This window comes from Fringilla coelebs (genome assembly GCF_963513975.1).
Source record: "Fringilla coelebs genome assembly, chromosome: Z".
NCBI classification, from domain to species: domain Eukaryota; kingdom Metazoa; phylum Chordata; class Aves; order Passeriformes; family Fringillidae; genus Fringilla; species Fringilla coelebs.
Window position 1 is genome coordinate 16,749,854 of NC_140031.1, and position 14,945 is coordinate 16,764,798.

Here is a 14,945-nt window from a genome sequence, read left to right on the forward strand (position 1 = left end):
CAGTTTTAATGTGTTTTTTTCATTTAAATAAGAAAAGACAGCGCTTAGAAATGGAAACCAGGATGCTAGAGAGAAATTTTTTAAAACAGCCAAAATTTTCTATTTTGCAATAGAGTAACCAGAGTGCAGAGGACTTCCAGGATAAATATGCCTCTTAGCAGATTTTAGAAGGGTAAAGTAAGATATCTTTTATCTCAAGGAAGGAAGGAAGGCCACAGAGAAACCAGCAAACCCAAGTCCAGCATTGTAAAAAAATGAAACCCCAAGATTTGTATATAGATTTGTATGATTTGTTATAAATACACAGTGAAAAGCAGCACATGTCTGAAGGCTCTACAACAGAGCTAGAAAATAACCATTTCAGCTTGTTCATTCCAAAAATGCCTCTATATGGGACAGCCAAACAAGGTCTTTGTTTAGCATTGTCCTACTTACTTGCCCAAGCTGGAGCTTGACAAAGGAAGTCCAGCCATTCTGCTTGTAACATGCCCTTACTTCACTGATATTTCAGTGACTTGTTTTCTCCCTGCAGTTCAGACAGTATTTTTTTTAGCCTTGACAGAACGGCTAGACTAGGTAATCCACGCAAACAGCTGCTGCATGCAATGTGATCTTTTCTCCAAACCTTTTTAACAAAGACTTCTCAACTGTTCCTTAGTTTTGGATATGTTGGAAATATCTAGAAGCTAAAATCTCCCAATATGAATGTAATTGACATATCAACTGTCTGACCATACTGCTTTTAGCTTAAGAAGTGTCCCAAGGAGATTAACAAGAGCTGCATGTTCACAAACAAGAGCTGCATGTTCACTCCCTAATCAGAAAGCATTCATCAGGAAAATACTTCTTCTTCAAACCATTTTCACAGAGGATTTGTTTTGAATATCAGTCTTCCTGTCTGTAGTAAGCAGAAACATCCTCCCGATTGCAAAGCATGAGCTTTGCAAACTCTCAAACTTCATCAAAGATAACATAATCAAATTTTTTTCATTTCATTACATTCTATCACTTGAATTTTTTGGTCTTTGTGATCAGTTCTGTCTAATGGAACTCCTATATAAGCCCAAATAATATTTAATATTTAAGTGTTGCAAATATTGAAGTTATAAAATAGCCATAACAGATCCAAGGATATTTGGAAAAAGAACAGGAGCAAAGAAATCAAGGGTTAGTCTTTAATGAGGCAGGTGAATTTAAGATAAAGCACATTCAGATGAATGGAGGAATTTGGAAAACAGTAATTTGAAAGTCCAGAGGTGACAGTGGACAGAAAGTGAGAAATGCATTAGGAGCATGACGTAACATCCAAAAGGGATGCAGCTGTGAATTGCATAAGCAAGGGTTGCATCCTCAGTGGGCAGGATAGCAAAAGTCCTTTTCACAACGCTCAACTACATTTTAGGAGCTTATGTCCTGAATAAAAATCAATGTGTGGGAGAGGATTGAGGGAACAATAAAATAAAAGTAGAGGAGGACAGAATTTATTTTAATACATAGACTAAGTACTCAGTCTGTCATAACTGGGAAAAAAGGACCACATGGATAAATATTTAAAAGGTGTGTGATAAGAATGGAATTATTTTAGGAGAATGGAAATACTAAGAAAATGAAAGGAGGGTGAATGTGAGAATGAGGTGTATCAGGTTGTGAAAGGGTCCTCTGTGAGATGAGAGAAAAAATATTCTCCTAGTGAGAACAACTTTAAACAAGATTGAATATTGTCTTAGTGACCAAAGGGGCATCTGGGAATATAAAGTATTTTTGAGATTTTGTAGGCAAGGATCCAAATAAACTAATTTTATGAAAGCCTTATTTTTTGCTGAGCCATACACCCTTTCTTTTTCTGAGTAAGTTCTGTTGGCTAGTGGAGTCTCAATGGTCTGCTATTGCTGGCTGCTCTGTGAGTTTGTTGGGAAGAAGGTGAAAGGATGAACACTTTGCCCCTGAAATCTCTGCCTGCCCAGCATCCCTAAATAAAAGTAACAAGGACACCTGTTGCATGGCAATAACATCACTCTGCATTGTGTATTTCCACATCCTGTGGTCTTCCAGGTACTCTGTCTACTGCGAGTACAAGCCCCCAAGGAAAGCAGAGAATCAGAACCAACTAGGTATTGCCAGTAAACTAAACCTTTAGGCATTTCTTTGCTTTGATCCAGAGAAATGCATGTGCTGTGCTGTTTGTACCCTCAGAACACATGGGAGTCTTGGGAGCTAGCATGGATATTTGAAGATGGTATTTAAATAACATTACTTGGGAAATTCCCACTGCTTAAGAAAAGACCAACTAAAACAAGAGTTTTCTTTCCCAGAAGGCTGAGACAGGTATAAGGATTATCAGGCATAATTGGTATAATTTCTGTATCCTAGAGGATCAAATGACTCATCTTCATAGTCACGTTCTCCCTGTTTTTACTACTGATGAGACTGAAAATGTTGCTGTGAAGTGTAAAGAGGCAATATAAACATACTATCTGATAGAAGCAACTGATTGCAAACAAATTACTTCATTAAAGCATGTCCATAATAATTCCTTACTTTTATACAGCATATTTCCTTTGTCAATCTAAAAGTGCTGTACAGATGGAAAAACTCAGGAGGTAAAATTACTTGTTTGGGGTCATTCAGGTAGACAATGGCAGAACTGGGAATAAACTATGCCACAGTGCCTCACTTTGCATTATAAATGCCCCTCCTGTGCAGTCCTGGAAAGGATCATGGCAGTGAGCCTTTGGAGAGGGAGCATGTATAGCTGGAGCTGCAATAAGCCTGAGTCTGATCATAAGACCACTGCGAATTAGAAAGGCCAAATTCCACCCTAATGTGCAATCTCTCCTAAAATCAACTGGAGCTTTATATTTAAGCATTTCCAAGGTTTTCTTTCCCATGATGTCTGAGTACCAGCAAAATTACATCACTCTCGAACAATCTGAGGATGATTCCTTACTACTTTTTCCTATTAGCCCTAAGAAGCACTATAGAGTGTTTTATTTTTATCACTTCTTTTAAAATTGACATTAACACTGGTTCTAACTTACTATTCATGGTGGAAAATGAAGGAAATTATTATTCACTAGCTAAACTACAGTATTACAGCATGCCTCAGGCCTAGAAAATATAAAAAACAGCAAGAAAGAGTTCCAGTCTTAACTATGTATATAATTTTTAAAGTACAGGAAAAAATCTGCAGGCATTCTACATCCCTAGTTTACACTAAGACAAGTAGGAAGATAATATTCACAAACATTTCATATGCTAAAAAAAAACCAAAGGGCTGAATGTGAGAAGAATCAAAGCAAAATATATAATAAATTCCAAAATTACAAAGCCCATCATGCCTGAAATTTGGAAGGTAGAATACTTCCTACAAATTCTTGGAAAGGAAGAGAAGGCACTGGTCCTAAAGCCACAAGTCCAGAGTTCCTTGCTTGCTCAGTTCCAGGCTTCCTCTGTAATCTTGGGCATATTGCTTTACTTCTGTTTCCTCACCCACGTTGTGGGTGTGCCTACATTGCAGTCAAAGAGGGATATTAAAGCTTGACTGCTCAACTGAAGCGTCTTTAACCAAGTCAGCTTGCATGTGCTCTCACCATTGTAACTGTATTGTGAAGTTGGGCACAGACTAAATTCTTAAGGGCGTCTAAAGAAATTCAGAGAATAGAATCTGAAAACTATCAGACAAATCTCATTCAAATCTATATTTCCCATTATTCTTTATTTTTTAAAAGAATACTAGGGGAAAAAATCTGATTAACAGTAGGAGCTGAGCCAGGAAACATAGGCGCCCCCCCCCAAAAAAAAAAAAAAAAGAAAAACAAAAACAAAAAAAACACAACTCCACAAAAAACAAACAAACAAAAAACAAAACAAAACAAACAAACAAAAAAAAGGGAATAGGGAAAAGAGGGGACAAAAAAGTGGCTGATGTTTTCAGAGTCATTCAAGGGATTTAGCCACATGCTTCACATTAATGTAAGAGTGCTGCTCTGGGATACAGATCTTAAGGATGAGAATCTGTTCCTGAACTCCTTCCAAATACTATTGTAACCAGGGTATGAAATGAGATGAGTTAGTCTTCCACAGGGGTAAGACCAGCTGAGAAAAAGTGTGTTTCACAACTGTGAAGACATTTTAAAGGAAAGTTGCTTATTGTTATCTGAAAGTTTGGCCAGCTGGTAAATATAATTGTATTAGTCTGCAATTGTAAACATTTTAAGAAAACACTTGTGTATTGTGCAAGAAAAATATTATCTATTTTTTGTCTGTATGAAAGAATAGCAGAAATATAACTTAAAGCTGTACATCAGTGTCAAAATCAATAACACAATCTGATATGACACTTCTCTCCACCCAGGTAAATGACTCATGTACTCTTAGAAACAGCTTGATAGTTAAAATTAAAATAATGGCTATTATATGGAAATGATAGCTGTAAAGTACAAACACATGTAAGAGAGTTGTTTTAGAAAGTGCAGTGAGGGACAGGGTTAGAGGAAAAACTTTATTAATGTCAGAAAGATACAGTGAAATATTTAGTGCACACATGTCTGGAACAATAGCTGGGATGCGGAGCCAGATGCTCAGCTAGTGAATGTTGATGCATCTCTGTTTAAATCGGTGGAATTATGCTGATTTACATCACCTACAGATTTTGCAGCTGGTTTTGACATGTGTATGCAAACTTTGAAAGTTAAGCAGACCTACCTGCCCTCTACTATGGAAACAACGCTGGAAGTCTGGTGAGATAAAGATTCTCAAGGAGACCTCTTGCCTTTCTGTGGGCTAGAAACATGGTGAAGACAAGTATTATTGTGGTTAGGACAGCATTTCTACATTTTTCTAGCCTCATGGGAAATCAAAATGCACACTAAAAGCGAATAATTAACCTAACTTTGTAAGCCTTCAAGAAGCATTCATTCTTGTATGATTCAAGCTGTATTTTATGTGAATCAGTGTTCCCCTCCCTACTTAAATGTAGACATGTTATTTTTGTGGTCTGGAAGCAAAGATCAGATTTCACCCATAATGATTTTAGCTGCCACACAGCTCATCAAAATTGCAATTATGAATACCAGTGTTTTTCTTTTTCTGGAATGTAGACTGCATCATGCAAGATCCTGCCAAAAGATGCAAAATTAGCACTGTGATGGATATACTTGTGGAACCTCTAGGGAAGCACAATTAGAGAATGAGGAATAAGAGGAGAGAGGGAGTTGTCACTATATAAATGACCAAAAGTCTAAATCATCTATATCCATCTCTCCTGCACTGGGAGCTTTTGATTCAAGTGGGAATAGCTTTAAACTGAAAGAGGGTGGGTTCAGAATAGATACTGGGGAAAAAATTCTCTACTGTGTGACTGATGAGGCACTGGAACAGGTTGCCCAGAGAAGTTGTGGAAGTGTTCAATGCCTGGCTGGATAGGGCTTTGAGGAACTTGAGCCAAGGAAAGGGGGCTTGGAACTAGATAATCTTTAAGGTCCCTTCCAACTCAAATCATGCTTTGATTCTATACCCAGTAATTTTCATTGGTGTAATGAGCACAGTGCCAAAAAAGCCAGAATTTTCTTCATTCTTTTTCATTCTTTCTTAGACAATGTGTTGGTAATGTGTCGCTACTGAGCTTCTTCTCTGAGTGGATCAGGCTTTAGTTAGGACAGCTATCCAAATTCACTTGGAGGCTGTCTATCAACAAGAACCAGTTGTAATGTTTCTCTCCTGTTTACATTCTACCTGTGCTGGCTTGTATTAGCATTAAATCTCCATTGAATCTATGACAGGTGTAGCAAACACATTGTAAATAATACCAGAATCCTTAGCACTCTCACTACAGATGGAGAAAAGATAGGGGAATCATAAGTGGGTCAGACAGACATACCTGGAAATGCAGTGCTATTGATCCTGCCTCCAGCTTAGGGCTGGTCTAGGAACCATTCAGTTCCTCATTCCATTCCATGTGGAAATCAAATATACATTTCCCATCTGCTCTCTTTGAAGTAGTATCTTTACTTTGACAGTGCTTTGAACAGTCTCCCATTCTGCATGAAAAATTCCTTAGTGTGCTCTGTTTAATCATGCTCAGAGATTTTTGGGAAATAGCTCTGATTAGTTCCAATATCATTAGGAATGATAGGGCTATGCTTCTACATGTAGACAATATAACTTTTCCAGATGCACAGACCTTATAAAATGAGCAACTACAATATCAGCAGGGCATGCAAGAGAATGAGAAAGAACATTTATAAAGATTTTTAACCTCTAGAATAATAAAGATGTCTGTGAGTCCCCAGCTCACCCGCTCAGTTTTCAAGTCAGATGGAAGATAGACCTACACAACTTTCCTGGTCCAGGAAAGTTTTAGCACTATCTTAAAGGCTGTGAGGATTTTGATTTAGTCACACTACAGCTAATGGAAATTAGAGTAATGGAACACAGTTTGTGGCATTTTAGGGAGAACAAGTCTGAACTGAAATTTGTCTGAAAACTTAAGATTCTCACTAAAAGTATTTGTGTAATGTCTGGCTACGCAAGTAGTTTCAGATGTTAATTGTATTCAGCAGCTCTATTAATGCAAACAGAAGGTAAAATAGTACAGAAGAAAGGTTTCAAATATATAATTTCAGTGAACCAGAGGACTCAAGTTATCACAGATGAAGTAAAGTTGAGTCTACCATTACAGTTTTAGTCCTTGCTTTTCAATGACTGTGCCAGCCAGACTGTGGAAATCCAACCAGCAGTTCCCTTACCTGGATTTTGTCTGTGTTACAGTCTACACTATTTTGTATTTTATATAATTGGATGCTATTAATTGCTTTGTAAAGAGAAAAGATAATTTGTCTTCTAAAAGTCACTGAAGAGTTTCTTCTTCCAAATCAATTTAATTTTAAGAAAATGTGAATATTTTTCTGCCTACTTTCACATGCAATTGTTTTAAACTTAGGAGCTCTATGTGATCATTCTGAAAGAGGTTTGATAGGCCGCTACATAAACTTGTGATTGAGAAAACAAATACATCTGGAAGACAGTTTGGAAGGAGGGTCTGGGGAACTTCAAACCAGTCAGTCTGGCTTCAATGCAGGGGAAAGTTATGGAGATCCTCATTGGTGCCATCATACGGCGTATCAGGACAAGCAGGGGATCAGGCCTAGCCATTATGAGTTTAGGAAAGGCCGGTCCTGCCTAACCAACCTGATCTCCTCCTGTGACAACCTGAATCGCTTATGGAATGGGATGGAATGTGGAAAAGTGGATGAGGGAAAGGCTGTGAATGTTGTCTATCCATACTTTATTAAAACCTTTGACTTCATTTCCCACAGCATTTTCTGGGAGAAGCTAGCTTCTCATGGCCTGGAGAGGTGCACTGCACAAGGGGTAAAAACTGCCTGGATGGCCGGGCCCAGAGAGAGGTGGTGAGTGGAATTATATCCAGTTGGGAGCCACTCACCAGTGGTGTTCTTTGGGACTCAGGACAGCTCTAATATCTTTATTAATGTCTAATATCTTTATTAATGAACTGGATGACTGGATTGAATGCATCCTCAGTTCACAGCTGAAACAAAACTGTGTAGGAGTGTTGATCTGCTGGAGGGCAGGAAGGCTCTGCAGAGGGACCTGGACAGGCTGGATCAAGAGGCCAAGGCCAACAGTGTGAGGTTCAACAGGGCCAAGTGCCAGGTCCTGCCCTTGGATCATAACAGTCCCAGGCTGGGAGAAGAGTGGCTGGAAAGCTGCCCCATGGAAAAGGACCCGGGGGTGCTGGTGACAGCAGCTGAGCACGAGCCAGGCTGTGCCCAGGTGGGCAGGAAGGGCAATGGCATCCTGGCCTGGATCAGCAATGGTGTGGCCAGCAGGGCCAGGGCAGGGATTGTCCCCCTGTGCTGGGCACTGCTGAGGCCACACCTCGAGTGCTGTGTCCAGCTCTGGGCCCTCCCTGCAGGAAAGGCCCTGAGGGGCTGGAGAGAGTCCAGAGAAGGGCAATGGAGCTGGGGCAGGGTCTGGAGCACAAGTCCTGTGAGCAGCAGCTGAGGGAGCTGGGGGTGTTTGTCCTGCAGAAAAGGAGGCTCAGGGGAGACATTATCACTCTACAACTGCCTGAGTGGGGGCTGTGCCCAGGTGCGGTTGGTGTCTTCTCCCAGGTAAGGAGAAATAGAAATAGGACAGGAGAAAATGGCCTCACTTGCACCAGGGGAGGTGTAGATTAGATATTGGGAAAAATTTCTCCACAGAAAGACACTAAACCAGGTTTCCCAGGGAAGTGGTGAAATCACCATCCCAGCCAATGTTCAAATACTTGTTGTTTTGGTGCTGAGAGCTGTGATTTACTGGTGAACTAGGCAGTGCTGAGTCGCTATTCTTAGAGAACTTTTCCAGCCTTAAAGATTCTATGATTCCAAGTGTGGTCTATACAGGTTAAACTAACCTGACTGATATGTCTTAACCTACAGCTGTAAGAATTACTGTTCCTTCTAAAGTTGCTCTACAGTCTGTACCTTGTTCCACTCTATTTGGACTTCTTCTATCCACAACATGAAGTGAAACATAAAATTCCATTAAAATTTACAGCCCATGAAAATATTGGAGCAGTGATAGAAGAAGGAAAAGAGAGAAATCACTGATGCAAGTAAATTCTGAGTTATTTGGTACTTCATGGGCTAGAAAACCGTATGCATACAAATACAAAATCAAGCATGTATGAGAAGAACAAAGGCCATATTTAAAGATGATGAAGGCTCAGTTTGGTAAGCAACAACTTAGAAAAGATACTTAGTGGTCTTGGAAGAAAATCAGCTGTTGGGATAGACAACAGCATCTAAGTTATCTGCCTGGACAGGCTGCATACCTTTTGAAGATGACAGAAAAGAAACACTACTACAGCTGCAGTACCTGCCAAATGTCTGGGACAAGCATGCATGTGCACAGCAAGTCGGCTGAGACAAGTACACACGAGAATTTGGAGTGCTGGGCAGCTGTGCATGCAGCAGGGCTGAGAGGCACTCACACACGGCAGCATTCAGCTTCTGTGTCTCCCTGGTGAAGTCTGGGTGGATGTTTTGTGCCAAAGGGCTGCATGGCTTCTGGGCTGCCCAGAGAGGTGGCACTGGGGAGCGAGCTGCCCTCCTGCCAGCAGAACGTGCCCAGCCTGCAATTCATTCTGAAGTTGCCCCAGAGAATGTATTGAAGGGCCACAAACTGAACTTACCCCCCAAGGCTTCAAACACCTCACAAACCACGGGCTGAGCTTCCCCACCATACCAAAGAATAGTAAATTAACCTTTATATTTCCTACTAAAGCAATCTCCACCAGGAAAAGGTTTTATTTCTTCTGAAAATTTTTGGAATATTAAGTAGGATTAATACCACCTAAATCAGATCATCCACAAAGAATTGTTCACCATGGGTTTCTTTATAGTAATGAGTGAGAAATGGGCATTTTTTAGGTGTGATTCATTTAGGGCAGACTTCTGAAATCTGCAAATTAATTCTGTCCTCAGACAGTGACTGTCTCTCATCAGTGGCACATAGGGCTCTTGAGTGAGTAGTTCACCTTTGGTCAGTTTCCTCCCATCTGCTCTGTCTTTTCCAGAATACATAACTGTGAAAATAAGTGGATACTTCAGATAAGATTGCAGAAAGAACCTTGAGAATGAATAGGTAATTTGGAAATTTACTTTACATTGAGGGAGTCTAGGCATCCTGCTTAACTGTTTCTTCTGCTTGACCAGAAGAAAATTAAAAATCAATCCATTCATATCCATAACGTACCACCAACCATTAGATTCTCAGTTAAACAGATAATAGTCTAAAAGGCTGCATTAGGAGACAGAAGAAACTCAGAATAGAAATAAGTAACACAGTTTATAAAGCTACAATAATTAAAATAGCAAAAGGATGACAATATAAAAAGACACAAATTAAATTAGAACCAAGTGCTGGACAGGAAAAAATTATGCTGATCTCTACCTCCACCTGGGAAATTCTAAGTCAAATCTCAATGAGCTCAACTCACAGTTTTTAGAAGACTACCTACTGGACTTATTTTCTAAAACTGAAAGAGTATTAGAAATTCCTGAAAGAGGAATTTTACTATCCTGGAAAGAAAAGCTTTGTCTAAAGGTGTGAGCTTAAGTCAGGGAGCCAGAAAGACTTTGTGTCTAATCCAGTCTTGTCTCTAGTTCCTTCTGTTGCCTTGGGCAAGTCACTTAAAACCTAAACTAAGAATAGTAAAAATTTAAGAACTTTTTTAATGAAAAGTATTTTTATTTTCAAAATATAAATTTTAATATGTCAAAAATCATCAATACAAGGAGTAAGGGGAAGAAGTCCAGCCTTTCAAGACTCATAAGAATTTTGGAGTCTCAAGTAATATTGAAGCCAAAATGAATGTAATAGAAAAGTGGGGTTTGAATCAATCTAAGCAAGCTGGGACTTACACTTAAACTCATTAAGTTTTACTCACCTGTCACAAGATCATCTAGACATTTGCTCAGCGGAGTACATAGTGAAGGTTTGTGTAATGAGGGGGAAAATCCTACAGCATGTGGTTGTCGTTCCAATTTGATGAAACGTAAAAATTATAAACCTGCCATGGGTACACCAACAAACTGGAACAAAGACGGACTCTTGAAAGCTTTAATATCCTCCCACTAGGAAAGAATTAAAGGGAATCAAGCTAGATTAAACATAACAATCTAAATTCTGCTCCTGACCACATGCACGCAAATCTTAAATAAAATAACTTAAAGACTCATTTTGGATTTAAATTGGTGTTTCTGTAAGCCTGAATTTCGGCCAGCTTTTATTTCAGCTGGGAAGAAGAAAACATGTTTATAAAATCTGAGCAGCCTACAGTTTATCTGCCTTTAAAAAGACACACTGTAAGCAAGCCAGTAATAGACTTCCAGCTGTAGTGAGATGCTGGACTGTACTGCATAACATATTACAGCATACAGTCTGCTGGCTGGAGAGTAGTTTATTATCTTCTAACCATGTATCAGTGCCAACTCAAAGGCATCTGGGTAAGTAGGTAATATACATAGATTGTCCTGAGCTTCATAAAACAACATAAACTTTTCTCAGAAAACAGCTAGCAGAAGCAGCTAGGTCAGCTCTATGGAGCTAGGTGGCTGCATGTTTTCATGGCCTGCTTCAAGCATCTTGTCAGACTGTGGGCAAATCCCGGAGATTCACTTTCATCTCATCCAACCCACAGTGCTTAGAATCCTCCTGTATGTTGATAAAAGTCAGGTACATCTCAGGCACCTTCTGGCAAGACCTGACATTCCCTCCTGAGTACAGGCATTCCTCACAAGGGCTGAGTGTCTGACTTAGGTGCTGTAAATGGCATAAAAGCAGGGTAAACCTTCCCTGGGTTGCTGGCTGATTTGATTGCTCAGCTGTACAATGGAAATAATAGGATCTGACAAGGGAAATGTGAAGATAACAACAGAGACTGTGAGACACTCAAATGTTATGATAATAAATGTTGTACATGACCTTAAAGTAGATAAATATGAAATGAATTATTCACCCTTAAAGTAGATAAATATGAAATGAATTATTCACATATCTTTCATTAGTCCATGACAGAACCGTTCTGATTCCAACACAGCTGCAATGACCTACACTGTTTTCAGCTGTTCCTTCTCCTTTATTTTTTTTTTTTTATGTCTTGCTTGCATTTAACATGTTGTCAGGGCTAACTTTTTGCTAAATATGTATTATTCAAGAGTAACAAATAAAAACTGTAATAACCTTTTATTTGCAATGAACCTCAGGAAATGTACAGTTCTCCCTCTCCCCACTTTAAAACCTCCACCCTAGGAGTATATGCAGCACATGTGAAGAATATCTGGATAATGAGCAATTCTGAGTCACGAATAATACTTCCAGATTTGCAATTTTGGCAGCTGAGAGTAGGATTCCCTGTTTGTACTGCCTCCAGTGCTTTCCTGAAGCTCTTCCCCCTCAGAGGCCCTGATTCTCTAGACATGTTTAGCAAGAAGGTCCTTTCATTTACATGAAGTTCTACCATTACCTGAGGATCCTTCCCAGGAAGCCAGGCAACCCACTCATCACTTCAGGATGAGAAGGTTTTGCCTTCTTCTTCAATATTTTAGCTGCTAAAACACAAACAGATGCCTAAGCACCTAATTTTTCCAGAAATCAATGAGGAACAAGTACTCAGGCAAGAGGGTAGAAGCCCATATGGGTTAAAAATTTACCTTTCCTATCCCTGAGATGGGATCCTTTGTACCTTTCCTGTTGAGGCTGTCCCTGTCTCATACATGCTGAGGAGTTCCAGCTGGTATTGAGTGGTTTGCAGTGGCCTTTACAGCAGTCAAGGCAGCCATGGGGGCTTATGGGTGCTTGGCAGCTGCATTTCTAGCAACACATTCACATAAGCTTCGGCAGATTTTGGGTGATGAATATAAATCATTGTTGCTTTTTTATGAAATAAATTGGCAATCTAAGCCTACATATGACCATAGTACAATGTCATCCAGAGCATTTGCTCATACAACGAGAATACACCTTTTTGAGTCACACTCCTATGAGTCACACAGCTAGTTGTGCCATTGTTCACAGTTTCAGTGAAGAAGTCACACCACAGGCTCATGGAGGGCATAGGCTGAATGAAGTAACCCCAAAGTCTGGCTCCTTCAATTCAAGCTTCTGGTGAGGAAAGTATGGAGGTATTAGCATCCTACAGTTTGTGAGTGTGTCAATACACAGAAAATGTATTTTTTATCAAGAGTCCAGAGCAGTAGGCATAAGACCCTTAACAGTCAGCCAGCTAAAGATTTCGAAGATGCAGATACTGATATTGGTTTGGGTGAGTTTACCGAGGGAAAGACAGCTTCACTGTGTATTTTGTCTTTGCTAATGGAAAATCCATAATCCTACAGATGTGGGCAATTCTTGCCTGAGGAGAGGTTATCACAGAACCACAGAATGAATAAGGTTGAAAAGGACCACAGTGAGTTACCTGGTCCACCTTCCTGCTCAAGCAAGGCCATCCTACAGCACATGGCACATGACTGCATCCGGATGGCTCTTGAGTAACTCTAGTGAGGCAGACTCCACAAATTTTCAGGGCAGTCTGTTCCAGTGCTAGGTCACCTGCACTGTAAACCAGCTCCTCCTCATGTTCAGGTGGAAAGTCCTGTGCATCTGTTTCTGCACATTGCCTCTTGTCCTATTGGTTTACACCACCAAAAAAAGGCTTGGCTCCATTATCCTGACACTTTCCCTTCAGCTACTGACAGACCTTGATGAGCTCCCTGTCCAGCCACCTCTTCTTGAGGCTGAAAAGGTGCAACTCTCTCAGTCTTTCCTCAAGAGAGCAATGCTCCAGTCCCTTGATCATCTCTGTTGCTCTCGTCTGCACTCACCCCAGGAACTCTATGTCCCTGCTGTGCTCGGGAGCCCAGAACTGGACAGAGTCTTCCAGACTGCAGCCTCACTAGGGCTGAGAAGGTGGGCAGGATCAGCTCTCTTGCCCTAATGTACTCCGGGATTCTGTTTGCCTTCTTGGCCCCAAGGACACACTGCTGGTTCATGGACAGCTTGTTGTCCTTCTCTGAAGGGCTGCTTCCCATCAGGTCAGCCCCTGGCCTGTACTGGTGGGGGGATTATTCCTCCTCAGATGCAGGACCCTTTGTTTGCTCTTGTAAAATTTCGGGTTGTTCTTCTCAGCCTGTCTTCAATCTATCAAGGTCCTTCCAAAGGGCTGCACAGAACTGCATGGTATTGTCCAGCCCTTCCAGCTTTGTATCATTAGCAAACCTGCTGGGGAGGCACCCGCCCCTTCCTCCAAGCCACTGATGGACAGGTTAATCAATTCTGGGCCCAGCATTAAACTTTAAGGGGCACCACTAGTGACAGGCCTCAAACTAGCGTCTGTGTCCCTGATTACAGCCCTCTGGGATCTGCCATTGAGGCAGTTCTCAATCCACTGTGCTGTCCTCTTACCTAGCCCACACCTCCTGAGTTTTCCTATGAGGATGTGAGAGACACTGTCAAAAGCCTTGCTGAAATCAAGGTAGACAACATCCACTGCTCTCCTGCCATCCATCCAAGTAGTGGTTTCATCATAGAAGGTCATATGGCCGGTCAATCATTATATACATTTAGTGAATACGTGTTGACCTCTCCTGATCAGCTTCTTGTCTTCCATGTGGATAGAGATAACCTCCAGAATTAGATGCTCATCCCCTCTCCAGGGGTTGAGGTGAGGCTGAGTGGCTTGTAGTTCCCTGTGTCCTCCCTCTTAACCTTTTTGAAGAACTGGGTGATGTTTCCTTTCTTCCAGCCCTCAAGAACCTCTCCTGTTTGCCACAGCCTGGTGTCCACCAGCTCTCAGCACTCATGGAAGCATCTGGTTAGTACCCATGGACTTATGTCAAGTATTCTTTAACCCCATCCTCCTGAACCCAGGCACAGTCTTCACTCCAATATTCCTTTACCTTGGACTCAGGGGTTGGTGACCCCTCCCTGATCCGTGACCAGGGCTGGTCTTTTCAGTGGTTACTGATGCAAAGCAGGTATTCAGTAACTCTGCCTTCTCTTCATCTTCTGTTACCATGGTCCTCCCTCCATTTAGTAGTGAACCCACATTAACTTTTGGTTTTCTCTATTTATTGACGTATTTGAAGAAGCCCTTCCCGTTGTCCTTGACATCCTTGGACAGATTTATTGCAAATGGGCTTTGGCTTCCTTGTCTCATTTCTACTTACTCTGACATGATCTCCTATATTCAAGTTGCCTGATCCTGCTTCCATCTCCTTTGTATTTCTTGCTTATACTTGAGTAATGACCAGAGTTCTCTATTCATCCATGGAGGTTTCCTGCCTCTTTGGCCCAATTTCTTTCTCATTGGAATGCATTGTTCTTAGCCTGGAGGAAGTAATCCTTGAATATCACAGAATCACAGAAACTTCTGAGTT